We start from the raw sequence: 27,254 nt of genomic DNA, 5'->3' as shown, positions 1-27,254 counted from the left end.
GCTAATCATCACTGCCATTGTAAGACAATTTTAGTGGATTTAAAGGAAAACTAATTTTTATATTATCTGTTTCCAAATGCCATGATCTTTCTTTTACTGTAATATAGTGTTATTCAAACCTAAAAACCCAAATCCTGTGTCTGTGTGTGCATGCTCATATTATTTTTACAAAACATGAAAAATTCTGTTTTTGTCTTTCAGAATGATGTGAGAAATAAAAAAAACATTAAATCTTGCCAGCATATGAGCTAGACTGAAATCTGATGTGTGTATATTGGTCCTTCCTCTTTGTCTGTGTATGCCCAGCTACTATGGTAATAAGCTTTCTGTGCACTGGTCAGGGACATTTTATGTCCTCAGATAAAATCTATAATTTTATGTTAAGTGAAAAAACATTAGATTTTTAGATACTCAAAATTTTCAGTTGGGTAATAATTTTTATTTTAAACTTGGTTTAACTATCAACATAAAAACTAATCAGCTTTAAGGAAAATGTGCACTGTTTTAAGTTTTTAGAAGTTAAAAGTTAATGATTCTACACATTAGTGCATTTAGTGGGGATAAACAGGAGAGAAAATATTTTAAAATCTTTCCAAAAAAGCATCTTAGAAAAAATTGATAACGCAATAAAGGTATTATCAAAGGTAACACTGATATAACAAAGTTTAATTTTGAGAAAATTCAGGTAATATGATAAACGTAAATGCTTGTCTCACACCTCTTCCCCTTCAAATTTTTATTTTAAAGACCACTGGATTATCCAAGTAGGATAATAAAAGTAACTTGAAAATGGAACTGGTAGTTAATGTCCACCAAACCATAACTAGATGAAACGTTAATAAAGCAGAAGAATTCAAATGTAATCTCCAGGGTCAAAACACAAAATCCTCCCTCCACCTCCAAATACTGTGGAGGTAGTGTCAGCAGAATAGTGAGATCCAATTGTTTCCAATGACACCGCAAGATGCAGGGATGCGTTTTACTTTTCCAAGAGTATTGTCCCTGCTACTAACTGCCTTTTCCCCACTTCAGTTGTTTTCTCTCTGGTATAGTATTTCCAGCTCCATGTAATCATGCTTTCATATCTTAAGTCTTTAAACAGAGAAAAAAATCTTCCTTCACCATTCTCCACACTCCTTACATTTCTTCAGTTGGAGGCTTCCCTTTGTAGCAAACTTCCCTAAGAATTGTTATATTAACTGTTTCTGTTTCTTGCCCTTCTGTCCTTACCGACTCCATTGGCTTTTATCACACTTCCTGTATTCCCTCTGTGCTGACAACCCAATGGCTATATTTCATCCTCATCTTACTGACAGCTGCAGCACATGTGTTACATGACACCTGTCCTGGAGACACCATCTTCACTTTCTAGGCTTGTTTTACTCTTGTTTGTGTTTCTACCTCACTAGCACCTCATTACCTTTCTCCATTTCTAGTTCCTGCTCCCTGTCTTGACCAGTAACTATTTAAAAGACAGCTTTTAAACCACAGCTGTTTAGCTGAAATTCTTTTCCATGTGTGAAGACTCAGCATTAGTCTTATCATCTTGAAACACAGCTAAACTGAGAAACCTGCTGTGCATGATGCTGAGGGATGTTCTTTGTGCTAGCAGGCACATCAGCCACATATTTTGTCCCATGGGAACCTTTTCCTTGTTGAGTTAATGCAGATCTCTTGCACAGAAAGTAAGTTTTTGACTGTGAGTACCAAGTACAGCGGCTCTCACCCTGTTGCTCAGGACTGCTGTTTTTGCTCTTTGTGCTTCTTGTTATTTAACTTTTCTCCTTTGGTCTGGTTTTGGAGTCCTTTCCACACACCACCCTCATGAAAGAAATTACAAATTAAAGAAAGAGCAAGTCCTGTGCTGCTTCCACATCACTCCCATTCCCTCCTCTCTGCCAAAACAGAGTGCTATTTCTCTTTGATTACAAATGGAAATACATGGGCCAACATAAACTTTCTTCTGCAAGAAGGAGAGGACAACAAAAATGAAAACACTTATGATACATATACAGAGCATAGGTTAGAGTTCCTTTTGTAAATTGGAGAGATAAATTGGGAACTAGTGTTTGAAGATGCAAAAATGAATTTATTAAAAAATGAAGGAAAGTGATTTTGAAAATATTCTCAATAGAATTAACAAAACATTCTATTTATAAAACTTGATCTAGTAGTCAGTGAAAGGAAACACTCTGAGATTAGGAGAACCAGAGGAAGAGGGCATCATATAGTTAATAAATAAAAACTATAATGAAAATCTTTACCTAGAAGAAGTACAGCTACAAAGCTATCCATTGAGAACCTGTTAACAAAGAGTAAAGTATGAATCAGCAGATAGAAATTCAAAGTAAGAAAATTATGGCTGGAAGGGGTTATTGATGAGAGTTGAACTCTGAAAACTATGTAGATGTTTCTAAATACTTGTGTCAAATATAGTTAAAATTTAATAAAAATGGTTCTACTGAAAGAAATAATCTATGTTATAAAATCAATAAACGGTTGTCAGTCTAATATTTATCAAATAATGGAAAAGCTAGTGGAGGGGTATGTGATGCTAAACTCTGAATCTTGTCTAAAAAGAAGCTGAAAAGTCATAGTTCTGTTTGTAAGTATAGCAGCATTTTAATAATCAGTTTCAAATTTTATAAAAACATGAATGTGACTCTCCACAGAATTAAAAGGAGGTGGTTTATCTTCAAAGCCAGTGAAAGTGATTACAACAAAGTGTAATATACCACCATAGAGAAGGAAAGGAAAATGTTAAAAGTCCACAAAACATAGAATTATAGTAACAAGAAGAACACAAATTATTGAAATAAATTTAAAGTCTTTCAAACACTTAAAAATTGGAGAATTATCAATAAAAGACATATGTAACACCCAGTGACTCAGATGTGAGTAGACAAAGCAAGATCAGGCAAATGAAAACTAAAAAATTAGGTCAGGGACTACCATTCAATAACAATAAAAATTGAAAGCACAAAATGAGACTATTTAGGTCATGTACTTATAAAAGTCACAAAGCAGTTTAAATAAATAAAATAATGAATGTGTAAAGTAAACTCTGTTAGGAATTCAAGGAGAAATGGCTCGGAATCCAAATGCAGTCTGGGACTTTAGTACTTCATTGCTAAATTATGAAGCAAGTTGAAAAAAGAAATAAAAACACAGAAGATTTGAAAAATTGTGATCAATAAAATGCAACTAAAAGATATGTCTCAAAAAATTCCCTATATAGAGAGTATATCTGATTTCCTAATATCCATAGAATATTTTATATTTATTTTTATATTTTGCAACCAAGAATATTTCAGTAACTTTTTCTGAAAACTACATGATAGGCATCACTATTTGACAATACAGTGGATCTAGCATAAATGAGAATTTTTAAAGAAAAAAATGTAAATAGCATATTTAAAGCAATTGTTTTCAAATACATTATAAAGAATGAGAGCTTAGGAGGTTTAGGCTTAGGGAACATAGAAAGGTATTTGCCAATATTTACTCATCTTTGTCCACCTAATTCTGTTGGATGAATGCAGGTGTTGGTGAAAGAAGTGTCACGGGGTGAATAAAAGAGAGAGAAGGCATGGGAAAAGCTGGGTTTTGGGGGTGTTGATGGTGAAGCTGTTGTTCAAAAATGGCAGAAGTTGGTGTCTAGTAAGAACCTTCTTTTGTTTTTTTTCTCTCTTACTTGAAGAATCTCATATTTCAGCTGTTAAGCATGTGCTATATTCTCCTGGTAGCAATTAACAGTCCCTACCTCGCATTTGGATAGAATTGCTAAACTAAATTAGTATTAGTCATTCTGGTTAAAACTGGAAGATCAGCTTTATGTGATGATCTTCTATCACTTCTAAAAAAGACTCCACTTTTCCTTTACTACAATAAAACAACGTATAACATCACAAAGATATAAAATGGAGCAGATATATTGGTGGATGGGAAAATTCAGTAGTGTTTTGGAGACAAAGCAGAGGGAGGCTTTCCAGCCAATTTAGCAGAGTTGATGACACTTCACCCTAAAGTTCCCATGGAGGAGGTCTACTCCACAGAGCTCCAGAAAGGGACAGGATACAATACAGACTGCACTAAATGAATACAGAGGTAAAACCAGGGGTGGTGGAGTGAACGCGCGGCTCCCCTTCCCCACTTGGTGCAGCCCATCAGGGAGGTTGGATGTTGATCCTGTTGGGGTTGAGGCTCCGATTCTCAGCCTCAGTCCCAAGCTCTCTGCGCCCTGGTGACGTCTCTCCCTCCTTCCTGGGCTTGCATGTGGCAATGGCTCCCAGGTATCATCAGACTCTTTTTGGCTCCCTTATCCCTGCCAAACATCTATAAATAGTCTCTTCATTGAACTGTCTTCAGTTAAACTCTTTGAATTTAAACACATCTGTCTCCTGCTGGGACCCTGACTGATACATCAGAGAACAGGAGAAACTTTCAAAAAACTGTAATTAAATAATATCCTCAGGCAGAAAAGAGAAGATTGTTCTCCTCATAAAACAACAACAGTATCAGGGAAAAAAATAAGAGCAGTTAGATGAGAAATAAGAAAGAGGTCTTGAAGTGTTAAAATACAAAGTAAATATCCCAAATGTTAGGACAAAAGATAAAGAGATGGAAAGTCAGTGAAGGAATAGAAGAGACTAAGAGAGCAGGACTGAAGTGTCTGCCACAGAGGGTCCATGGATGGTCCAGCACGTGAATGATATGAGAAAAATGCCATCTTTGTGAAGTTTCTGAAGACTAGTGGTCAAGAGAAGATCCTAAACGCTTCCCCCAAATGAAGGTATGTTAGGAAAAAAGGAAAATAAACAGAAAAATGAAACATAAGAAAAAGGTATTGAACATGAAAAAAAAAAAAACTATATCTAAGATTTTTAAAGTCAATATAAGTACTGAAATGCAAAGCACAAAAATGACCTCAGAAATAATGACAAAAGATAGAAATGTAAAATAGGAGGAGAAATCTGAGTCTTGGATAACCAGTACTTCAGTACCCTACCTGAGTGAAATGTCCCTCAGGGTCTGCACAGCAAAGGTCAAAGGAAAACACTAAATATAAATGTGTGAAATTTAGGTGACTAAATAGAAAGGAGATACTAAAAGAGAGAAATTAAAAGATATCACACGTAAAGAAATAAAAATCTGAAGGTTATCAGATTTTCAACAGCAACACAGGAAGCTAGCAGTCAGTGGAGCAAGGCCTTCAACATTCTGAGGGAAAATCCTTCACATTTTGTGTATAAAATTATAAGCATAGGGCTTCCCTGGTGGCACAGTGGTTAAGAATCTGCCTGTCAATGCAGGGGACATGGGTTCGAGCCCTGGTCCAGGAAGATCCCACATGCTGCGGAACAACTAAGCCCGTGCGCCACAACTACTGAGCCTGTGCTCTAGAGAATGTGAGCCACGACTACTGAGCCCACGTGCCACAACTACTGAAGCCCGTGCACCTAGAGCCCATGCTGTGCAGCAAGAGAAGATACTGCAATGAGAAGCCCATGCACTGCCACAAAGAGTAGCCCCCGCTCACCGCAACTAGAGAAAGCCCACGTGCAGCAACGAAGACCCAATGCAGCTAAAAATAAATAAACAAACAAACAAATAAATAGATTTATTTAAAAAGTTATAAGCATATACCTAAGTCTGAGGGTATAATAAAGATATATACAGATGTGGCAAGGCTTTCCCTGCATCCTTTGATTAAAAAATGCTAATAGATAAGATGCTTTAGCAAAATTGAATAAAACAAGAAAGAGGAAATGTGACATCCAGAAAAATGACCAAACAAAGGAGAACGGCAGAGAAATCTCACCACTAAGAATCATACGGCGGTAGATCTGATGAAGTGTTTAAAGAAAAAAAAGGAGATGCATATTGAAAACTATTCAAATGAAAAAACAGGGTAATTATTTACTGGGGAATATGTGATGAGTGTGTAAAAAAGAGAAAAGATAATTGTAGTATAATATTTATCTGTATAAAAATCAGTATATACCATTCACAATAATGTTTTATATTATTTACTTGTTGCTTTTCAAAAAACTACAGGTGGGTCTGATGTAAGAAAGGTACGTCCCCATTCTGCACAACTGGAAATCAGTGATAATTTTGGAAATGACTACATAAAAACAGCAATATGCATTTATTATTTAGAAGTATAAAGGTAGAAATATAGAAGAAACTTTCAAAGATTTTAAAGTAATTACTTTGGAAATAAGTAGGACTTGAAGAGGAGATGAGTGTCTTTCTCTTCCTATTTAATTTTCTAATTAAATTTCTAATTACTTTGATGCAAAAATAATCAAATGCAGAAATGCATTAAATGCAATATTGTAATGGATGCAAAAGTAAGACTAGGCTCTATGTGACAAGAAGTGCCACCTAGATGAAGAAAGGAAGGATTCTGGGTGGTGATGGTCAACAGCTACCCTACGTGATTGTGGTGTCTACACCATCTGACAGCAGCCCTTGTTGGCAGTTGGAGCACATTGAGGATAAAGCGTTTGTCAATAAAATTCTGGGTAAATTTATTTCAAACAAGAACATAGGGCATATGTCTCCTAATACAGAAAGCACGATTTCCATAAGACCGCAGTGTTTCCCTGTATTTTCAATTCTGTTTTTTATCATGCAACTAAAAATAATAAACTCCTTATTCAAAATGCATCTATAAAACTTCTCAGAGCTATGGCATCACTGACAATGTTTATTAAGACTAAACATCATCACAGTTTACTTTCTCTCTTGCCTAGTACAGAATTACTCTTGGCAAGGACATCAGGCATGCTCTGCATATGTCACAGTGCTTTCTGATGTATTATGTCTGGGTCTGAGGCCAATTCTGAAACTGCAATGTCTGTCCACATGCATTAAAGGAAAATTTACTGGGAGGAGTTCAGATACCTCATTATTTTAAAGCTGTAAAGTATAAGATCCTTTAAGGGCCCATTTTGAAAATATGTTTACCCATTAATAAAAATTACTAGGATTTTGTAGTTTTCTTCAAATCATAAGGCATAAACCTAGATGTTTCTAATTGTGCCTTAGTATTTCATTAAAAAAAAGGCCCTCAGGTAAGCCTCAGGCAAATAGTAACTGTTGACCATTCCTTTGGGAAAACTTCATTTTATTTTAGTAGTATTTTCTTTCTCTTAAATATTCAAATGAAGCACGCTAAAGTTTCTAGGACTCATAGAAACTATCACAGAGAGTTTTTTCGTTTCTTTTCAACACACATGCTCATAAAAGATTGAGCTTAAAGAATAAAAGGCTACTTTCAGCAAAGCTGCTCATGTGGTAATCCAAAAGCAGTTGATCTCCCCTTGGAAAGTGTCCTAGAAAATTGAATGAGAGGCAGATTTTTTGGCTGCCATCGCACATGAGTTTCTTCAGGGTAGTGGCAGAAATCAATGGTTTCCTTAAATAAAACACTCTAGGGACAGAGGAAATCAGAGCCTGGCTCAGTTCCTAGAATTTGTGTTTTTCTTGTATGATCCTTCCTTAGCAAGTACTTTCAAAGTCAAATCCTTTTTTCTACATTTATAATCAAAAGGAATAAGTACCTAAACTTGGATATGAAATTCTGATGCTTAAAGTAATTCCCATCCTGGGCTGATCAAATCTTCATTCTCTGGACTCTGGTCTATGGCAACTGAACTTGTGCTAAATTAGCAAGAGCAGGTGTGAACCACTCAACTTCTGAGCTTATTCAAATTATTTCACATTTTAAGAATGTGAATGCATTTTTGTGTGAGTACTTTATAAGCTGTAATGCCTTTTTTCCCTTATAGTAATTCATTTATTCACTCATCTATCACTTCGTTTATTCATCTATTTAGTGAAGCTTATACAGTATTTAATCCCATCAATAACTATAGCTAAGTTCTATGAGGTGAGTTCTATTTTATTTCTGTCTCTTTATGTTGAACATTTTTGAGACACTAATGGTACATCTTAGTAATGTTTTCTAAATCCTACCCAGGTACGTGGTAAGGTTTTCCAAATCTTACCAAGCCTAAAGTGGCTGCTACTAAGTAAAAGATAATGGTAAGTAAGAAAAAATATTAATGTTGATGATAACATAATGATAATAGCTAACATTTATTAAGTGATTACTAAATGCTTTTACCTATTTTAGAGTTTTAATCTTCAATACACCCAGTAAACGCTTAGAAGTCATGGGACTTGCTCCAAATTTCATAGCCAGTGATGAAGATTGTAGTAGTCCAACTGGCTGTCCAACTCAAGAACTCGGGTCTTTCCAGACCATGGCTGGTATTAACATATACACACCACTATATATAAAATAGATAACCAGCAAGGATCTACAGTGTAGCACAGGGAACTCTGCTCAGTATCTTGTAATTAAGCTATAAGAGAAGAGACTCTGAAGACAAATATATATATATATAATATTCAAATATATATATATATATATATAACTGAATCTCTGTGCTGTACACTTGAAACTAACATAATATTGTCAATCAAATATACTTCAGTTAAAAAGAAAGACTGCATTGTATATGCCCACAATAATAGTGACACAGTGGTAATTGGACTGTCTTGCTCCTTCATATTCCTGGACACAGTGGTTAGCACAGTTGGAACTTGATCCATGACGACAAAATTTGTATGCATGTACTTATAATCTTACAATGGCCAATAGTGAAAATAATTGCAATCATTTGCTGAGTACCTTCTGCATGCAAGGCACCTGCAGTACATTTTAGGCTACAAACCATGACCCTCTGCTGCAGGTACTATTATTTTTTACATTTGACAAATGAGGGAGGTGAGGTTCTGAGTTGTTCATTAACAAACACAGGGTCTCACCATCAGTGTCAGTGTCAGGATATGCTTCTAAGTTTTTTGTTTCCAGAAACCTGCTTTAATTGTTATAGCATTATACTTCTTCAATACCAAGAAAAGTAAAACTAGCCATGCCTGATAAAAATGGGCTAAGATAACTTTTGTTGTTGTTGAACTAAATTGCATTGACTAATGACAATTTTCACACAGTTAAAATACAGTGAAGTTCATTAAAGTTGCCTTTTTTAGGATTTGTTTGTCCCTTAACTCTTATTTCAGAAAGATGAAAGAAATAATCCTAGTTTTCAACTCCAGCCAAAAATACACATTCTTACTTGTAACTATTTTGCTACTGATACCATTCCAAAAAAGCACTTATTACATACAGTGTTGTTAAAAGTACTTTCCTATGATTTTTTTGGGGGCGGGGATTCTGGAGTTGTGACTTAGGAGCAGTTCCAGGGGAGACAGGGAAGCCACAGAGAAGGTGTGGTAGCCCTCTGCCCATCCATCCAGTTCCTCCCAATCCAGGTCCAACCAGGGAAGCCCCACCTTTATTTCATACCATAAAATTTCATACCCACATAAAATCCTATTTATAAAAAATACCTTTATTGAGTTGCAGAATAGCTTTTCCAGTTATTCATAATTGAGCACACAGTACAATTGAATATATATTAAGGTGTGTGCTTTAAGAAGCTTCAGGGTAATGTTTTGGAAATTGTAACCTTTTTATTTTCCAAGCAGCACCCCCCGTGCTATTTCTTTCTTAAAGAGAGGAAGGCACTAAGTGAGCTTCTTCTTGTTTTTGAGTCTAAAGAAGTTCTAGATTCTGTCTTCTGTGTGATCTAATGAGCAAAACCAGGTAAAGTCAGAGTATCTGGTATGAGGCCTGTTGACTTAAGACTATTGGTGCACATGACCACCTCTACCACCTGGGCCCCGGCCCCGTGATGAAAGTACAGGCCGAGGGGACTCTCATTGACTAGAATGAATTTTCTGTTCCTTCATCAGAATGGAGACTAAAAATGGAAATGAAGTTGTAGAAAATAAAAATTGTATGTCTCACGTATATATTACTGGCTGAGATTTCTATATGCTAACTTTGGAAAAGATGCCTGGTTTTGCTGGTGGCAGTGACTGGGGAGCTGTAATATGGAAAAAGAAGGAAGTTTCACCAAATTCACGTTTTCCATCATATTCTCCCAAGTTAGACTCATCTGTGGTCTGATGATGTAGCCCCTGAGAGAGACAGGGGCTGCAGTGGTCTTAAGAATGAACTGTGGACAGTGGTTCAGTCCCACAGCCAGCAGCCTTCATGCTCCAGAAATGGCTGTGTAAATAGTGTGGGAGTCCCAGGGTGTCACCTGAACAGGGAAAATGCGAGATCAGTCACAACAGCCCAGTCTGTGACCACAACTTGAACCTTAAAAAAGGTAAAAACTGCTCCCATCTCAATTTGTAAAAGTCTCACCCTGGCCGGTTCTTCACAAGTCCTCTCTCTGGGCTATTGTATCACAGGTGCTGTGGTTGAGGAAGGGCAGTTGGGAGGTTATTTCTCATCAGTTTGTTTTATAGACTCAGGCAGAAATATGTATTATTTTTGCCTTATCTTACCTAGGATATTTTTTTCAATTAAGGTCGTTCTTTGAGTCAGGCCATGCTGACAAGCAGAAATTTATCTTGCTTCATGAAGCATTTAATGATAGTCCACATTCTAAATCCTGAACATAATCAATGTGTTATTTACTCTTCAAAAACATTCAAAATAAATAGGCTAACAGTTTTCTTTCTTTCTTTCCCCAAAATTAGGACAAAAAATATTAAAACATTACTCACGTGTGTGCATGTGCCTGTGTACATGTGTGCATTTGTGTGTGTACGTGTCTGTGCGTGTGTATGCGTGTGTATGTGTTTTGCGTACATGTGTGTGTGTGTATGTGTTTGCATGCGCCCGTGTGCGTGCATGTGTGTATGTGTGTGTGTGTGCACCTGTGGGTAAGTGGCTCCCAATGGAGGGAGGTATGATTTTGTCCTCCCTCCTCCCAGGAACACTTGGCAATGCCTAGAGACATGTTTGCTCCTCACAACTGAGGGAAGGCATAGACGTCAGGTTGCTGTTAAACAACCTTGTTGTGAGGACAGCATCTCACATCGAAGAATTATCCAACCCAAAATGTCAGCAGTGCTGAGACTGAGAAATTCAGCTGTAGTTTAAGGACAGACTTTTCCAATAAGGAGGTTAAATTTGATGCCCACTGAATGCAAGACTTCATGTTACCTGAAGCCAGCTTCCTTGTTTTGGGAACAGTCACTCAAATAGCTTCCTTCCGTTAGACCAAAATAGCATGGGGCATCTGTGCAGTGCTGACAGAGGCCTGAACATGTCTATCCCTCTCAGAGCACACAGACACCTCTGTTCTCATTTGGTAGCAAGAAATAAGGGCCGAGGTGGAGGGCTCACACTAGGCAGGAGCAGACTGCTCATCCCCTTTGTCCCTATGGCCTCCAGGTACTTTATCAAGGGGAGGGTTGGAGCCTCAGGGAGCAAATGCTGCCCTTGCTGCCATGAACACTCAATTGACTGAGGGCAAAATATTTTCTTAGTGCTGTCTTTGATTCCTTCCTTGCTTTTTTTCCTAAAAAAATATGTCTCAGGAGCTAATCCTCACATGAAGATTATGATCACACTAGTGCAATGAAATTTACTAATAAATTTGTTCTTAATTGGTCTTACAACGATGGAGCAAGAGGTTAATTATTATGAACATAATATCTACATTCACCTTGTTTCATTACTTGGTTTAATATTCCCGTCACCTCACAAGTGGATCTGAGAGTACCCATTACTTTCAGAAGTGTAGATTTTTTCCTCCAGCATAACAAGGTGCATAATAAACAGTTAATTTTACATTTGATAGAATAGATAACATTTTATATTTGTCTTCTAAAATGTAATGCTTTGCTACTAGAACTATAGGCATATAAAGTGCTTTCTTTTCTTTCATTTTTTGGGGATAATTTTGTTCTGACAATGTAGAATGTCTATTTTAACATATTGTGTTCATTCATTCAACCAATCTTTCAATAAAATTTATTAATTATTCTGCAAAGCAATTGGTTAGATCCTGAGAATATGAAATTAATAAGCAAAAGTCTCACTCTCCAAGTGCTCAGCTTTTAATTTTAGAATGTTTTCTCCACATAGATTAATCATTATTGATATGAAGTCTGATTGGAAAGGAAGCCAATCCAATTGTATAACTATTGTCATTTCAAGAAGGTTGTCACCTGCTATACATATCAATTTGAAGCCATCAAATCCAGAAACATTCAGCAATTTCATTCTCTGGTTGTGAAATCAATGTCCATTCAAAATTCAGACAGCTAATCATTTTAACTGCAAGGTTAGGCATATATCATACAATATTTCTAATTAGTCTTAAGTATTGATGGAAATGTGGGAAGTAAAAATTCCTAACATAATGGAATTGTCATGCCTCTTGGGGTGATATGATAATCCTGGCATAGACATTGGGTGGTTTTAATAGGTCTGCTAAGAAACCAGATTCTCTAGAGCCACCAGCAGGGTCACTAACGACAAGTTTTGAGCAGTTCTGAACAGATTGTGTTACTTTCAAATATACTTCACACGAACATAATTACTTTTGATAATTTTAAGTGTAATAACTTTATGGAAGAAAACATTTATTTCAGTTCTTGGCTTTCCACTCTGAATTCCTTTTAAATGCTATCCTAAAATTTTTCACCCATTTTAATAAAATTTAGTTTCTATTTTAGTGAGAGTGTTCTTCAACAATTAACACACACATCAACTGCAAAATATTATAAGGTAAAGTCTGACTCAGAATGAAAACCAGCTCATGATTTCATCTTTCTAAAATAACCATAGTAATGATAACTCAGCTAAATCAGCTCTGTTTCCATATTTTGGGCAGTTTACAACCTAAACGCACACAGATCCAAACACATCCAGTAAACTGCATAGGCATCTGTTACAAAGTTTAAAACTAGGAAATATTTTAGGGTATTTGGAAAAAGTAGGACTCAAAATATTGATATAATTATTGATATTTTATCAATTATTAAATACTATAATGTATCAGATTGTCACCCAGATTAATGTAAACAAGGTCTTGTAACTCTGGAGAAAAAGTTTGGGAGTGAGTCTGGGTAGTTGGAAAGCCCAGAGACCCTATGTAACTAGGACTTCTGATTTCTATGGCTATTCCAAACCACGTCTGCTTTATTTTACTCTACACCCTGCTTCTTCTTTAGACAACAGACAAGGCTCACTATGATTTCCTTCCTTCCCTTGGAAATTTTCTCTGCTCTTCAGCACCTGACCATCTTTGAGATCTGAAATCAAGTTTTATTCCTGCGTCTCATTCATTATTTAATAGTTATTTATTAATGGACTACTCATGTTCCAGTTACTGTGCTAGGGATGCATTCAACAAGGCACAAGACAGACAAGTCCCTGAACCCATGAAACTCACATTCTCTTTAGGAGGAGAGAAAATCAAGGAGTAAAACAAATGGCAGACAATAAAAATAGGTGCTATGACAGGCAATACCTGGGTGGAAAGGACAGTTTAGGAGGGTTCAACTAAAGGGGTGACTGAGCAACAAGAGGGAGGACACCTGGAAGGAACAGCGTGAGGACAGAGAGAAGGAGGAGAGGCCGTAAAGCCGAAAAGCTTCTAGAGTCCGCGAGCAACAGGATGTCACAATGAACGGAACGCTGGCAGGTGCTCTGCGAGTAGAGGAAGATGGGCAGGAACCCAGCTGTGCAGGCTCTTGTTGGCAGCACAAAGAGTCTGTATTTCATTCTCAGCATAAAGGTGAGCTACTGAAGAAACTTCAAACAAAAGCGACTCGATACAGTACAGCATACTTTGAATCACCCTGGCCAAATCATGATGAATGTTTAGAATCAGGCAATGGAGAACTGTAATAGTACAGGTTAAAAAAAAAAAAAAAAGGCAGACTTGGGCCAGGATGTTTTCAGAGAAGAGAGAGAGAATTGGGCAGATGAAAGATGAAATTTTGGAAAGGATTTTCTGGTAGGGCTTGGTGGTAAATAATAAAAATGATGGAAGAGGTCAAAGAGAAGTCTCAGTATATAAGAAGAAGGCAGTTATATGATGAGATAGGAAAGGCCATGGGCAGACAAGGCTGGGGAGGGGCGTAGAGACTAGAGGTGGGTTGATAGGGGTAGGGCGTGAGGAATTTTATTTTAGAAGTGTTAAGTTTAAGATTGAGATGAGACTTACAAGATGCGATATTATGTAGGTGTTTAGGTATGTGAGTCTGGAAGTCAGATGAAAAGTCTAAGCTGAAACAGGTATAAGAAGAGAAGGAAGATTGGCCACTGAGATAGGAGGGGTACTACAAGTTTACTCTTTTCAAAACAGAAAGAATAAATGATTTTGAGATCACAGAGTGTTTTCACTGAAATGCATAGTACAATGAAGACAGAAAAAGTGTCTACTGGCGTTTTGATCATACAGGGTGATCACTGTCTTGCTTTACATGAATAGTGCCTATTTATATGTGTTGTTCTGGGTAATAATTAACAGCACCCTTTTCACTCTAAAAAGACTAGCAGTTTACATGATAAAACTCCCTAGTTACAGGTCGTATTAACAAAGCTGTGTCAACTGTGGCACCATGGAAATCGGATTGGATTGAAGAATAAATAGCAGGTGACAAAACTGAAATCCCAGGTGTAGCAAATTTTTGAGATGTTTGGCTCTGTAGCTGAGCAGAATAAAAGAAAAGTAAGATCTGCAATGGTGTTGTGTTCCAGTAGGGCTATCCCTAAAGCCTGCCTTTATTTTGGGGGGAATTGTCCAGCAGAGAAAGATGGATAATGCAAGAAGGAAAGTTGATGGAGGGAAGGGTACAAAGGGAGGAGTTGGCCTTGGACAGAAGTACGTCAAGTCCTCTAAGTAGCAAGAGGGACGCACTCTTTCTTTCAAGTCCTTTCCTTCTGACTTTGGTATTCTCTCATAATCTCCCTGCTTCCCCCTCTCAGCCACTTACCCTGCCATGGCTTCCAGTGTTAACAACCTAAGTCTCCAGCTATGCTTAACTCTTCGGGTTTTCTAGGACACACTTTGTTTTTGACAATTAGAGAACAGCTATCCCTAATTTGTTCTAATTTGGTAAATTCTTCAAAAGAAACATTTTATACAATATCCTCACACTGTTCCAAACATCATTTAAAAAAAATCTTGCAGAAGTTTAATCTTTTTCTAAAAGAAAACAAAACCTTTTTTTAGCATAAATTTGGGCAAATCATTAGCATAGTGTTTCTTCACAGGAGCATGATAATTAGTTACCACAGAAATAAACTTGTCAGACAGGATTATTGAGGAATTAACATTTCAACTGTTCCTAGAATTTTTCCGCTACTGAATCTATGGATGCAGCCCTAATGTATTCACTCCTAATGGCATGTGGTGATCAATGAGGCTTTAACAATTAAAGCTACCTGCAAGGTCACTTAGAGAGTGAGCCAAAGCAGCAGGTAACTTGCAGGTAACTTACAACTTTAAGGAAAGCCAACGTGGGGAGAGATTCATGTGTACAACATAAATGATATACGTACCATATCACGCCGTGTGGGCTCTAGGAAATGAACTGTGGAGACCCTTTCGGCTGTGTGCCTCACTGCTCAGTTAGAATATTACTTGAAAACTTAACTTTGCTATTGTTATATTGATTTCACTTGAAGCCTGCTATCTTTAATTTCTTCTGGTTATAAAAAAGACCATACTAGAAAAAGATATTTGATGATCCTTTTCAATAAAGTTTGAAGACAACAGAAAAATTTTACATGCTTTAAAACTGATAATACACAACTAAAGAAAGCAAGTACAGTTGTCCCTCAGTGTCCAAAGGGGTTGGTTCCAGGCCCTCACCCCATACCAAAATCCACGGATGCTCAAGTCCCTTACAGTAAATGGCATTGTATAGCCATCCCTCTGTATCCGCAGGTTTCGCAGCCATGGATTTGGAAGGCTGACTGTAAGGATTTGGTTTTTGATTCTGAATTCATTCCAATGAACATACAATGACAATTCACATTAAAGCAAAGCATTAGTTATGCTTTGGAACTCCTTTCCACAAAATCACTTTCCATTATTAGAAGCGACTTTAGAAATAATATTTAAAGAAATAAATCATTTTCAACTTGTGAAAGGATTCCAAAATATTTGTGAAAGGAGCTGGATTGTGTCAATTTTCAGAAATAATAATGATGATTATTCTAAACATTTTTCAAAAGTGACTTCACCTTCCACCACACAAGTGACCCCCAACATTTAACTTTTCTGACATTGATTTGGTAAGTTAATTATACTGTGGTGGTCTACTTAAAAAAAAAATCAGAAATGTAAAGATTTAAATTCAGTGTATCATGTATTTAGCATTTCAAAATGCACCAAATTGAATCATAGTTTTTCAGGTTTTTAACGAGAATTAAATTTCATCATTCAACAATTGTCTTCAATATTGCAAGTTTCTCTTAATAAGACAACCCTAATCTTTATTTTTACATTTACACTTAAATACTTAACAGGTTTTGCAGAATCATGACTGGCATAACCTTGTTTTATCTATTTTGGCAAGACCTTTCTTTAGTCTCCGTATTCGTTTATGTAATGTTAAAGTTATGAACTATCCACTTTCAGTTTGTTTTCAGTTATGTTTATATTAGCACAGGAGACAGAGTTCACTTCTTGGCAAGTTGAGAGGAAAATGAGGCAAGCCAGAAAGACAAGCTGTGAGTCAAGCTATTAAGTAGCAGGAAAATTCAAGTAGTCGGAATTTTCAACTTTCACTTACATCAGAGTGTCTTTCTTACAGGGGAAAGCACAAATCAGCATCTAAATCAAGGCAGATATCAGGGCAAATTAAAGAACATGGGTAATAAATGGTCACCTGTTAAAATGTGTATTTATGCTTTGCTAGCCTTTGTTCCCATAGATAATTGTGCCTCTAAAGAACCATGCATTTGGCTGGCTCAGGAGTTGTCACTGAATTGTCAGGATTCACCCATCACTTCTTACCTACTAAGAGCATGCATTTGGATGCTCTACTTTATGATCTTGTCTATTTCTAGCCTATAATATTATCTTGTTTAAAAAGTTGCTCAAAAATATATTCTGAAATCATTTTTTTCCTAAAAAAAGACTCAGGCTTTTGTCTTTTGTGTACTGTGAGTTTTTATATCCTGGATGTATGGTAAGAATACCTGCACATGATAGCTTCCCCATAAATGCACGTGTATGTAGCTGCCAGATGCTGCTGAGGATAATGTCTGCACTTTCTGCGGATGATCCCACCTAAGATATTCCCAACCTTGGCTGCATAGTTTCAGCCTTAATTTCCATGGAGTAATGACTAATGCCTTGTTTAAGGAAAAAACATACTAACAGAAACTCTGATGTTTAATGTATATATTAGGTACAAATGGAACTAGCTCTGGGTTCCTCTGCTTTCACTAAAAGTATGAATAATAGTAAGTAACTTTTTCTGAGATAAATTTCAGTAATTTTGTAATAGCCAATATTTTTCAGATATTCAAGTAATATGATAGGAAATGTCCTACCTTTAAGTGGTTAATTATCTTAACTTGTGTTTTAAAAGAGTTTCTAAAAGATAATTGAAAATTTATTGGAGTATTTGTATAAGTTGAATTAAACATGATAACTTTTAAAATGCTTAATTACTAATTGGATTAACTGACCAGTGCAGATTACACTTTAAAATTCAGTTTCCAAATTTAAATGACAAAATTTCACTCCTTTTCACTATATTTTGTGTTGAATAAATATATGCCATTGGGGAAATGGAAAGAAAAGTAAGTTTATGTTACAGGAAAGTTTTGCTGGATCTGTAAATATCGTTTTAGAAGCAGAATCAATTATTCATTATTTTGTACAAGTTGAAGTAAAATCATTATTCTACTGGCATGTTTTTCTTAACACTATTCGCAGTGGTTAATGAAAAGGTTAATGAATAATGTGCATATTTCATTAGAGAAAAAAAATCTTTATTTATTGGAAAGTGGTTAAATGGCTTATTTCTTTCCTTTGTTTTTTTAACATCTTTATTGGAGTACAGTTGCTTTCCAATGTTGTGTTTGTTTCTGCTGTATAACAAAGTGAATCAGCTATATGTATACATATATCCCCATATCCCCTCTCTCTTGCATCTCCCTCCTACCCTCCCTATCCCACCCCAGTAGGTGGTCACAAAGCACAAAGCTGATCTCCCTGTGCTATGCGGCTGCTTCCCACTAGCTATCTGTTTTACATTTAGTAGTGTATGCCACTACTATTTAGAGGCCATGCCACTCTCTCACTTTGTCCCAGCTTACCCTTCCCCCTCCCCGTGTCCTCAAGTCCATTCTCTACGTCTGTGTCTTTATTCCTGTCCTGCCCCTAGTTTCATCAGAACCATTTTCTGTTTAAGATTCCATATATATGTGTTAGCATATGGTATTTGTTTATCTCTTTCTGACTTACTTCACTCTGTATGACAGACTCTAGGTCCATCCAACTCACTACAAATAACTGAATTTTGTTTATTTTTATGGCTGAGTAATATTCCATTGTATATATGTGCCACATCTTCTTTATCCATTCATCTGTTGATGGACAGTTAGGTTGCTTCCATGTCCTGGCTATTGTAAAGAGAGCTGCATATTGTAAATGAACATTGTGGTACATGACTCTTTTTGAATTATGGTTTTCTTAGGGTATATGCCCAGTAGTGGGATTGCTGGGTCATATGGTAGTTCTATTTTTAGTTTTTTAAGGACCCTCCATACTGTTCTCCATAGTGGCTGTATCAATTTACATTCCTGTCAACAGTGCAAGAGGGTTGCCTCTTCTCCACACCCTCACCAGAATTTATTAGATTTCTTGATGATGGCCATTCTGACTGGTGCGAGGTGATACCTCACTGTAGTTTGATTTGCATTCCTCTGATGATTAGTGATATTGGGCATACTTTCATGAGTTTGTTAGCAAACTGTATATCTTCTTTGGAGAAATGTCTGTTTAGGTCTTCTACCCATTTTTGGATTAGGTTGTTTGTTTTTTTTGATATTGAACTACATGAGCTGTTTGTATATTTTGGAGATTGATCTTTGTCACTTGCTTCATTTGCAAATATTTTCTCCCATTCTGAGGGTTGTCTTTTCATCTTGTATACGGTTTCCTTTGCTGTGCAAAAGCTTTTAAGTTTCATTAGGTCCCATTTGTTTATTTCTGTTTTTATTTCCATTTCTCTAGGGGGTGGGTCAAAAAGGACCTTGCTGTGATTTATGTCATAGAGTGTTTTGCCTATGTTTTCTTCTAAGAGTTTTATAGTGTCTAGCCTTACATTTAGGTCTTTAATCCATTTCGAGTTTATTTTTGTTTACGGTGTTAGGAAGTGTTTTTTTCCGATCTGATTTTTATGATTTCTTTCCTTCTGCTAAGTTTGGGTTTCTTTTGTTCTTCTTTCTCTAATTGCTTTAGGTGTAAGGTTAGGTTGTTTATTTGAGATTTTTCTTGTCTCTTTAGGTAGGATTGTATTGTTATCAACTTCCCTCTTAGAACTGCTTTTGCTGCACCCCATAGGTTTTGGGTCATCTTGCTTTCATTGTCATTTGTTTCTAGGTATTTTTTCATTTCCTCTTTGATTTCTTCAGTGATCTCTTGGTTATTAAGTAGTGCATTGTTTAGCCTCCTTGTGTTTGTAATTTTTACAGATCTTTTCCAGTAATTGATATCTAGTTTCATAGCATTGTGGTTGGAAAAGATACTTGATACGATTTCAATTTTCTTAAATTTACCAAGGCTTGATTTGTGACTCAAGATATTATCTATCCTGGAGAATGTTCCATGAGCCCTTGATAAGAAAGTGTATTCTGTGTTTTTGGATGGAATGTCCTATAAATATCAATTAAGTCCATCTTGTTTAATGTGTCATTTAAAACTTGTGTTTCCTTATTTAGTTTCATTTTGGATGATCTGTCCATTGGTGAAAATGGGGTGTTAAAGTCCACTACTATGATTATGTTACTGTCAATTTCCCCTTTTATGGCTGTTAGCACTTGCCTTATGTATTGAGGTGCTCCTATGTTGGGTGCATAAATATTTACAATTGTTATATCTTCTTCTTGGATCCCTTGATCATTATGTAGTGTCCTTCTTTGTCTCTTGTAATAGTCTTTATTTTAAAGTCTATTTTGTCTGATATGAGAATTGCTACTCCAGCTTTCCTTTGTTTTCCATTTGCATGGAATATGGTTTTGCATCCCTTCACTTTCAGTCTGTATGTGTCTCTAGGTCTGAAGTGGGTCTCTAGTAGACAGCATATATATGGATCTTGTTTTTGTATCCATTCAGCCAATCTGTGTCTTTTGGTGGGAGCATTTAGTCCATTTACATTTAAGGTAATTATCGATATGTATGTTCCTATTCCCACTTTCTTAATTGTTTTGGGTTCGTTATTGTAGGTCTTTTCCTTCTCTTGTGTTTCCTGCCTAGAGAAGTTCCTTTAGCAGTTGTTGTAAAGCTGGTTTGGTGGTGCTGAACTCTCTCAGCTTCTCTTTGTCTTTAAAGGTTTTAATTTTTCCATCAAATCTGAATGAGATCCTTGCTGGGTAGAGTAATCTTGGTGGTAGGTTTTTCTCCTTCATCACTTTAAATACGTCCTGCCAGTCCTTTCTGGCTTGCAGTTTCTGAAAGATCAGCAGTTAACCTTTTGAGGATTCCCTTGTATGTTACTTGTTTTTTTTCTGTGCTGCTTTTAATATTTTTTCTTTGTATTTAATTTTGATAACTTGATTAATATGTGTCTTGGCGTGTTTCTACTTGGATTTATCCTGTATGGGACTCTCTGTGCTTCCTGGACTTGATTGACTATTTCCTTTCCCATATTAGGGAAGTTTTCAACTATAATCTCTTCAAATATTTTCTCAGACCCTATCTTTTTCTCTTCTTCTTCTGGATCCCATATAATTTGAATGTTGGTGTCTTTAATGTTGTCCCAGAGGTCTCTGAGACAGTCCTCAATTCTTTTCATTCTTTTTTCTTTATTCTGCTTTGAGGTAGTTATTTCCACTATTTTGTCTTCCAGGTCACTTATCCATTCTTCTGCCTCAGTTATTCTGCTACTGATTCCTTCTAGAGAATTTTTAATTTCATTTATTGTGTTGTTCATCATTGTTTGTTTGCTCTTTAGTTCTTCTAGGTCCTTGTTGAATGCTTCATGTATTTTCTCCATTCTATTTCCAAGATTTGGTCATCTTTACTATCATTACTCTGAATTCTTTTTCAGGTAGACTGCCTATTTCCTCTTCATTTGTTTAGTCTGGTGGGTTTTTACCTTGTTCCTTCACCTGCTGCATATTTCTCCATCTTCTCATTTTGTTTAACTTACTGTGTTTGGGGTCTCCTATTCACAGGCTGCAGGTTCGTAGTTCCCGTTGTTTTTGGTGTCTGCCCCCAGTGGGTGATTCGGTGTCTTGTGTAGGCTTCCTTGTGGAGGGGATTGGTGCCTGTGTTCTGGTGGATGAGGCTGGATCTTTTCTTTCTGGTGGGCAGGGTCATGTCCGGCGGTGTGTTTTGGTGTGTCTGTGAACTTAGTATGATTTTAGGCTGCCTCTCTGCTAGTGGATGGGGTTGTGTTCCTGTCTTGTTAGTTGTTTGGCATGGGGTGTCCTGCACTGGAGCTTGCTGGCTGTTGGGCAGAGCTAAGTCTTAGCGCTGAGACAGAGATCTCTGGGAGAGCCCTTGCCAGTTCATATTATGATTATGTGGTGTCGGGAGGTCTCTGGTGGCCCAATGTCCTGACCTCAGCTCTCCCAGTTCAGAGGCTCAGGCCTGACACCAGGCTGGAGCGCCAAGACCCTGTCAGCCACACAGCTGGTTCCTTGGGAATTCTGAGACCTTAATTCAGAACTGCCTTCAACTACAGCGTTTTTGAAGCCAAACTGTCTGAGAGGCCTGGGATCTGCCAGAAGCTGGCATCTCTTCAGATGTGGGAGCTTCTCTCTTTCCTTTTCTATCTCACTGATTTTCCTGCCATCTGAGCCAAAGCACTCCTGCCTTGGTTGACACATGTCTAGTCCTTGTCTTTATTATTAATACCTTCAAAGCAGAAATCTTTGATGCTTGCTGTGGTTATAATGTTCCAATTATCTTTATATATATGTTATATGTGTATATATAAGTGTTTATATATATACACACAATGTCTTTGTTTATATATATATATATATATATACACATTTATATATAAAATAAGTTATTTCTTTCAAACTGCTCTGTGTTTTGAATGCACAGTCTGCTGCATTTTTATATTATTTTCTACCACTCAAACAGATAAGAAGTTCAAGGTTTACAGTATGAAGATGAAGTAATTTATCATTCCTAAGCATTGTGTACCCATACTTTAGGCAAGACAGTTATCTGTTGGGATAATTTAAGTCATAGAAAGACAGTGGAATGAAGCAATTGTTTACAACAGGTAATATGATATTGTAGACATTTTTTGTGCAGTTATAATAAGTAAAAAGTATATACATTAATTTCTATTTTATTTGTATAAGCAATCCGGTAATCCACTCAGAGCCAAGATTAAAAGAAATATAAATTCTGTAGTTGAAATTTAACTATTAAGTATTATAAACTTTTTTTGTCTTTATTGCTAAAGATAGACAGTTATCTTATTTCCCCTTTTAGAAATATTTCTCATCTTGTCTAGTACACATTGTTTTAGCTCATTTCTCTTCTTCCTGGATTCAAAGCTAGAAAAGCTTTCCCAGCTCCTTTTGCCATTAGGTTTGTTCATATGACAAAGTTCTAGCCAACAGAATGCCAGCGAAAATGAGACATGCCGCCTCCATGCCTGCTTTCCCCTACCAGTAAACCATCTACCCATTCTCTGCCATGCTGACTGGAGGAGACTCATGTGTTCAGCCAAAAACACATTTGAACTAGCATAAATTGAATAAGGTTGAATAAATGAGCTCTTTATAAAGATGTGGTTGGGGGTAGAACCACAAGCGATACTATAGTATTCCTGGGCCACAACATGGCTACTCTGATACCACTTCTATGTCTAAAGGCCACCAGAAAGAAAGGAGTCATCAGTACTTGGAGGAGCGCCATCAGCCAGGAGCTGATACCTTCACAGGAGGGACTGAACCAGCCCCTGGGACACCATACAAAGGTCAAGGGATTATAGATCATGATGCCACTTGCTTGTCTCTTGAATTTCTTTCCAGTGTTCCCCATTGATGGAACCACATAGGAAGCAAGAAGACAAGAAAACTTGTATTTTTTTGCTAGGGCTGCCTCAGCAAAATATCATAGACTGGATGGCTTAAACAAATGAAATTTATTGTCTCACATTTGTGCAGGCTAGAAGTCCAAGATCAAGGTGTCAGCAGTGTTGGTTCCTTCTGAGGGCTACGAGAGAAAGATGTGTTCCAAGTCCTTCTCCTTGGCTTGTAGATGACCACCTTCTCCTCTCTTTATACTGTCTTCCCTCTGTGCATGTCTCTCTCTGTGTCCTAATTTCCCTCTTTTATAAGGACACTGGTCATATGGGATTAAGGCTCACCCTAATGACCTCAGATTAACTTGATTACCTCTTTAAAGACGCTATCTTCAAATAAGGTCACATTCTGAGATACTGGAGATTAGCACTTCAATGCAAACCTTTGGAGACACAATTGAACCCATGACTGAGCCCATTGATATAATCTACAGAGCACCTCATCCTTAAGTGTACCAAGGTGTTCAAGAGTGGGGTGACAAATGCTTACCTATTTGTGTTTGTTTTTCTTCTTCATGTACTATATGCTGTGGTTTTGCAGCCTAACATCGCTACTTGGTTTCATTTGTACTTTCCCTTTCATTAAAAGATGAACAACAGCTTTAGCTAATATCTCAGTAAAATAGGTTTAGTACATGTACTTTTAGTACCTTTACTATACCAGTGTGCATTTCACCTGATTTAAGCACTCAATATTTTCCTTCCTGCTTTTGTTAGGTTAAATAATCACACGTTTCTTTTTTAAAAGTATCGTGCTCCTGTGCAGAAATCCTGTCTTTCCTTTTTCCAAAAATAATGAGCTTTTCAAGTTACTTTTTCACAGAGAGTATTTGTTTCAGTCTTTCTGAGAGAGCCTTTCTTCATAGGTGGTGCACAGCCTTGCTGTTTTTTTCCCCACTATTCCACTAGAGCATGGGAGGAAGGATACTTCTCCTATATTCATATGCAATGGAACGTCATCATCCAACAGAAACAAGATGAGAGTGTAGAGTTGGGAGTGAAATGTGTGCATACAATTAGCTTTACTTTAAAGGTATGTTAATGGTCAAAAAATTATGGCCACAGGGACTTCCCTAGTGGTCCAGTGGTTAAGACTCACTTCCCAATGCAGGGGACGCAGGTTTGATCCCTGGTCAGGGAACTAAGATCCCACATGCTGCGCGGCATGTCCAGGAAAAAATAAAGAATAACGTGCATGCAGAATATAATGTTTTTAAATTATAGCCACAGCATTCCTGAATTGATTTAAACAAAATTGAAATTTTCTTTTTCCCTTTTACTTCTAAGTATGTTTTAAAGGTGTAGAAAACTAAAATTAATGGAGCTCCACTTTTGTTCTTTATAGATGATAAACATAAGAAAAATGAATATTTCTATAAATTTTCCATTATTTCAAACAAACCCAGGACGTGTGAAGAAATATTTCTGAATTTAGATAACTTAGACCAGATATAGACAGGTTGTCAACTACTTTTTCATAAAAATAAAAAACAATAGTGTGTGTAAATTGCAAAAAACAAATTGTAGTTATATAACTTTAAGGAAAGTGATTTGTTTTTGCTGTTAAATATCCTTAAAAGTGACGTGTGCTGAGGATAGAGAAAAAATAAGTACCCCTGAGATGTAATGTTTTTCTTTTAAAAAACACTTTAAAGAGTATGTAGTCACTTTTAAAACACAGACTGGACATGCTATAGTAGAAAAATTTAAGAGATCTGGGTTCTCATCTTGCCCTCGCACTGACTAGCACCATGTGATCTTGAGAAAGTTGCTTACTTTCTATGATCCTCAGCTTTGAAATGTGCAAAATGAGTGTTATGGACTCATAACAAATTCATATGTTGAAGTCCTAACCCTCAGTACTTCAGAATGTGACTGTTTGAAGGTAGGGTTTTTAAAGAGATAAGAAGTTAAAATGAAACAATTAGGTGGGCTCTAATCCCTCATGACTAATGTCTTTATAAGAGGAGGAAATTAGAACACAGACACACAGAGGATATGGTGCAAAGATACAGGGAGATAACAGTCATATACAAGCCAAGTGAGAGGCATCAGAAGAAACCAACCCTGCCAGTATCTTTTAAAAAAATTTTATTGATGTACAGTTCATTCACAACGTTGTGTTAATTTCTGCTCTACAGCAAAGTTATACACAAACACACATATATGTACACACACATATATATATATATATATATATATATATATATATACATTCTTTTTTAAAATATTTTTTTTATTATGTTTTATCACAGGGTACTGAATACGGTTCCCTGTGTTATACAGTAGGACCTTGTTGTTTATCCATCCTATATATAATAGTTTGCATGTGCTAATCCCAAACGCCCAATCCATCCCTCCCCCAAACCCCTCCCCCTTGGCAGCCACAGGTCTGTTCTCTATGTCTGTGAGTCTGTTTCTGTTTTGTAGATAGGTTCATTTGTGTCATATTTTAGATTCTGCATTTACATGATATATGGTATTTGTCTTTCTCTTTATGATTTACTTCACTTAGTATGATAATCTCTAGTTGCAGCCATGTTGCTGCAAGTCCTGCCGATATCTTGATCTCAGAATTCCAACCTCCAGAGCTGTGAGAAAGTAAATTTATGTAATTTAAGTCCCCCAGTCTGTGATGCTTAGTTAGTTCTGTATCTGTAAAGCATCCGGCATATGGTGGGTGTTTAATGTTTACTAATTAATATTGTTCTTGCTGCTTGAAGGCTTTTTTGCAGGGCACATCATTCGCATTTATTTATTTATTTATTTATCTGCGTTACGCGTGCCTCTCACTGTTGTGACCTCTCCCGTTGCGGAGCACAGGCTCCGGACACGCAGGCTCAGCGGCCATGGCTCACGGGCCCAGTCGCTCCATGGCATGTGGGATCTTCCCGGACCGGGGCACAAACCCGCGTCCCCTGCATCGGCAGGCAGACTCTCAACCACTGCGCCACCAGGGAAGCCCAGGTCACATCATTTATAATTCTTATCTTTATCTTATCTTGAACATGCAGCAGTTCTTTCAGGGTAGAAGAAGAGAAGAGATCAAATTACACTATGTTTCTACAACGTGGGTCATTGTACCCATGACTTAAAACATATTCAGACGTTTTTGAGTAGCCTTGGAATTGTGCCCTTTTCAAGCTGTTTTTTTTTTCTGTATTTAACCTCTATATCTCCTAGTTCTACATCTGGGAAATGATAGTAAAACTATAATAAAATGTTAATTCATAAACAACAAGGTCCTACTGCATAGCACAGGGAACTATATTCAATATATAATAATAAACTACATAATGGAAAATAATATGAAAAAGAATCTATATATATGTATAAAAGAATCACTGTGCTGTATACCTGAAACATTGTAAATCAACTATACTTCAATAAAAAATGAAAGAAACTATAATAAAAGTTAATAATTAAATTGTTCTTAGAGATGAATAAATTTGTGTATGTAATAGAATTATGACTTGACACATAATTGGTGTTTAATAAACTGTAACTATGATTACCGTGTTCTCAATTTATTTTTTAACCCTTTTTCAACACTCCCCAAGTTAGAACAGCATCATCTGGTGCACTCTCTGTCTCTCCCACCATTTCTCACCTGCCTTTGTTTCCTTTGAAGGGTCCAAATATGTCTTTTGTTATACAATTCTCACTGCTACCCCAATGTTCATAGACCACCATCTGTCCAGATGGTGGTACACTCTGCCTTGGGAAACTATCACCTTGGCTAGGATGGCATTTTCCAAAGAGCATTGTCCTCAGCATTGATTATTCAAGAGGTTAAAATGCTGAAGAAAAACATTAAAGTGTCCTGTGCCCATGTCTTGAGTTAAGCAAAGAAAGCGACACTTTATTAAATTAGGATCTCAGGAGTCTCAAAATGCACACGTACATTTTGAGTGTCAGGGAAGGTATATGTGATGTAACCTTTCCACAATGTAGTTGATAATAAATTGTTTTTTCATTAATTTTCCCTAAGAGCCTGGATTCTAGACAATAGGATTTGGGTAGTTCTGGCTGAAAGAGGGTAGACTTCCTTAAAACTTCTCCTT

At 36.7% G+C, this 27,254-nt stretch overlaps 1 protein-coding gene across 1 annotated transcript in view; it reads right to left on the bottom strand.

Annotated features, from left to right (window-relative positions):
* EYS (EGF-like photoreceptor maintenance factor) overlaps nucleotides 1–27,254 on the bottom strand; it is a 1,631,219-nt gene that overhangs the window by 671,070 nt on the left and 932,895 nt on the right.

This window comes from Neophocaena asiaeorientalis, unplaced genomic scaffold (genome assembly GCF_003031525.2).
Source record: "Neophocaena asiaeorientalis asiaeorientalis breed wild unplaced genomic scaffold, Neophocaena_asiaeorientalis_V1.1 scaffold169, whole genome shotgun sequence".
Lineage (NCBI taxonomy): Eukaryota > Metazoa > Chordata > Mammalia > Artiodactyla > Phocoenidae > Neophocaena > Neophocaena asiaeorientalis.
Note: the sequence above shows the minus strand (reverse complement) of the source record. Positions and strands in the feature narration are given on the sequence as shown.